We start from the raw sequence: 4,104 nt of genomic DNA on the forward strand, positions 1-4,104 counted from the left end.
TCTTGGGGAGGGAGTGTTAATTTCTGCTTCTACCCAAGGTAGGCAAATAAGTCTTCTGTGACTTTGGAAAAAGTCTCAAAGCAAAGACATACAGATCTTGGCCCCTGGAATAAGAGTAGCACACCAAAATGATATGATATGATATTCCAGGTTCTGGGTGGGGCACCAATAATAATCTGCTACACCTTCTGACATGCCATATAGTTTATGGAGATATATCATACATAACATATATTATATATATAATCTTACTTCCAGATTGTAAACTCTATAAGGACAAAGATTTTTGTCTGTTTAATTTTCTGTGAACTTAGAACAATACCTGGCAACCTGGCACATGTTGGTGTTGTATAAATATTTGTTGAATGAATTAATGATTTAGATGAGAGATTTTAAGCTATGGGTTATAACTCCACTTAGCATGTCATGAAATTAACATAATGAGTCACCACCAGCAATAAAGAGAGAGAAAAGAAGAAGTATATTGCAGATAGTAAGGGTAAATACTGTTTTATAAAATATTGCACCTCAGTTGCTTCATGTACATATTATAATTATTAAATTAAAATATAAATGAAATTTATATTGGGTCCTGTAATAAAATGTACTTTTCACTCTGGGTTTTCATTTTGACAATCACTGATCAATTTCTTACTTTGGAATTGGAATGATACGGAGAAGATTAGCATGACCCTTGCACAAGGATCACATACAAATTCATGAAGGGCTTCCTACTTTTTGAATGTATTTGAATTTAAATGACTATCAGCTTAAAATAACTATTAGCTTAAAATAGACAGCCATATGTATATAGGTCAATATATATGAACCTTGTGATAACCACAAACCAATTATCTACAATAAAGACACAAAAATAAAGAGAAAGGAACTTAAACATAACACTAAAGAAACCATCAAACCACAAAAGAAAGAATGAGAAGAAGAAGGAAGGAACAAAGAACTACAAAAACAACCAAAAAATAATGAACACAATGGCAATAAATGTATATCTATCAATAATTTTTTTAAAGCTAAATGAACTAAATGCTGCAATCAAAAGGCATAGGATGGTTGAATGGATTAAAAAAGCCCAGGCCTATTTCTATGCTGCCTGTAACAGACTGGTTTCAGGTCTAGAGACACATTTAGACTGAAAGTGAAGGGGAGGAAAGAATATTCTAGCAAATGGAAACAAAAAGAAACCTGAAGTAACAATATTCATATCAAATAATATCAGACTTTAAAAGAAAGACTGTAACAAGACAAAGAAGGGTATTACATAATGACAAAGGAGTCAGTCCAAGAAGAGGATATAACATTTATACATATTTATACATGCAAATTAGGAAATACAACATTCATACATATTTATGTTCCCAAACTAAGAGCACTGAAATGTATAAAGCAGATATTAACAGACATAAAGGGAGAAATTGACTGTAACACAAAAATATTGGGGAACTTAAATACTCCACTTACATCAATGGATAGGTCATTCAGATGGAAAATTAATAAGGACACATTAGCTTTAAATGATGTGTTAAACTATAGGAACTTAATATATACAGAACATTTCATCCAAAAACTGCAGAACACACATTCTTTTCATATGCACATGAAATATTCTCCAGGACCGCTCACACATTAGAAGACAGAACACGTCTCAATAAACACACAAGAACTGAAATTATATCAAGGATCTTCTTTGGCCACAATGGTACGAAACTAGAAATCAATTACAAGATGAAAACTAGAAAAAAACACAAACGTGTGAAGTCTAAACAGTATACCTCTAAACAAACAATGGTTCAATGAAGAAATCAAAGATCAAAATAAAAAATACCTTGAAGCAAATGAAAATGGAAACACAATTTTCCAAGATCTATGGGACACAGCAAAAACAATTCAAAGAGGAAAAGTTATAGTGACACAGGCCCACTTCAAGAAACCAGTAAAATCTCAAATAATATAACTTTACACCTGAAAGAATTAAACAAAAACAAAGAAACAAGACCCAAAGTTAGAAGGGAGAAAATAATAAAGATTTTAACAGAAATAAATGAAATAGAGACTAAAAAAATAATCAGTGAAACTAAAAATAGTCCTTTGAAAAGATAAAAAGAAAATGATGAACCTTTAGGCAGACTTAACAAGAAAAGAAAGCAAAAGTTCCCAAATAAGTAAAATAAAAAATGAAATAGACGTTACAACAGATACTTGATAAAAAACTCATAAGATATTATTATGAATAATTATATACCAACAAATTGCAAAGCCTAGAAGAAATGGATAAATTTCTAGAAACACACAGCTTTCCAATACTGAATTACAAAGAAACAAGAAATCTGAAAACACTGATTACAAGCAATGAAATTGAAATATCAATTTAAAAACTTCTCAAAAACCAAAAGTCCAGGGCCATATAGATGAATTCACCAAACATTTAAAGTAGTTAGTACCTGTCCTTCTCAAATTATTTCAAAAAATTGATGAGGAAGGAGCACTTCTAAACTCATTTCATGAGACCAGCCAGTTTTATCAAAACCTGAAAAAAACACAACAAAAAATTACAGGCCAATATCCCTAATGAATATAGATGTAAAAATCCTCAACAAAATATTAGTAATTCAACAATATGTTAGAAGGATCACACACTACAATCACGTGGGATTTATTCCAGCAATTCAAGAGTGGTTCAACATCTGCAACTTAATCAACATGACACACCACATGAACAAAACAAAGAATAAAAACTATATGGTTATCCTAATAGATGCAGAAAAAGCATTTGACAAATTTAGCATCCATTTATGATAAAAACTCTCAACAAATTGGGTATAGAAGGAATGTAGGGGGGCCTGGGTCACTCAGTTGGTTAAATGTCTGACTCTTGATTTTGGATCAGGTCACGATCTTGTAGTTGGTGAGTTTGAGCTCCACATTGGGATTTGCACTCACAGTGTGGGGTCTGCTTGGGATTCTCTCTCACTCTGTCACTCTGCCCCTTCCCACTTGTTCTCTCTCTAAATAAGTAAATAAATAAATAAACAAACTTAAGAAAAAAAAGGAATGTACCTCAACATAAAGACTACCTACAATAAACACAGCTAATATCATCCTCAATGGTGAAAAGCTGAAAGCCTTTCCTCTAAGATCAGAAGCAAGACAAAGATGCTCATGGTTGCCACTTTTATCCAACATAGTTTGGACATTTTAGTCACAACAATTAGGCAAGAAATAAAAGGTATCAAATTTAGAAAGGAAGAAGTAGAACTTTCACCGTTTCCAGATGACATGATACTCTATGTAGAAAACCCTGAAGCCCACCAGAAAGCTGCTAGAGTTGATACACAAACTCAGTGAGTCACAGGATACAAACTTAACATACAGAAATTGGTTGTGTTGCTATACACTAATAATGAGCACTCCAAAAGAGAAATGAAGAAAATAATTGTATCAAGTTAAAAAATGGGCAGAAGATAGGAATAGACATTTTTCCAAAGAACAAATAACAGACTGCCAGCAGACACATGAAAAGAGGCTCAACATCACTCACCATCAGGGAAATACAAATCAAAACTACAATAAGATATCATCTCAAACCTGTCAGAGTGGCTGAAAGTAATAACACAGGAAACAACCAATATTGGTGAAGAAGCAGAGAAAAGCAAATCCTTGTAAACTATTGGTGGGAATGCAAACTTGTGCAGCTACTCTGAAAAACAGAATTGAAGTTCTCCAGAAAGTTAAAATAGAACTATCCCACGACCCAGAAATTACCCTTCTAGATATTTATTCAAATAATGCAAAAGTGCTGATTCAAAGGGATACATGCACCCCAATGTTTATGGTGACATCATCTACAATAGCCAAATTATGGAAACAGCCCAAGTGTCTACTGACTAAAGAATGGATAAAGAAGATGCCGTGCATATATACATAACAATGGAGTATACTAAGCCATAAATAAGAATGAAATCTTGCCATTTGCAATGACATGGATGGAGCTAGAGAGTATTATGCTAAGTGAAATAAGTCAGAGAAAGACAAATACCATATGATATCACTTATATGTGGAATCTAAAAAACAAACTGAGGACAGAT

The 4,104-nt window shown here is 32.8% G+C and overlaps 1 non-coding gene across 1 annotated transcript; it reads left to right on the forward strand.

Annotated features, from left to right (window-relative positions):
- Positions 1-631: 631 nt before the first annotated feature.
- Positions 632-739, forward strand: LOC144228459 (U6 spliceosomal RNA). The gene has a single exon (XR_013334204.1). It is a non-coding gene; the product is annotated as a U6 spliceosomal RNA (small nuclear RNA).
- The last annotated feature ends 3,365 nt before the right edge of the window (positions 740-4,104 follow it).

Source organism: Crocuta crocuta, unplaced genomic scaffold (assembly GCF_008692635.1).
Source record: "Crocuta crocuta isolate KB4526 unplaced genomic scaffold, BGI_CrCroc_1.0 scaffold150, whole genome shotgun sequence".
Taxonomy (NCBI): Eukaryota; Metazoa; Chordata; class Mammalia; order Carnivora; family Hyaenidae; genus Crocuta; species Crocuta crocuta.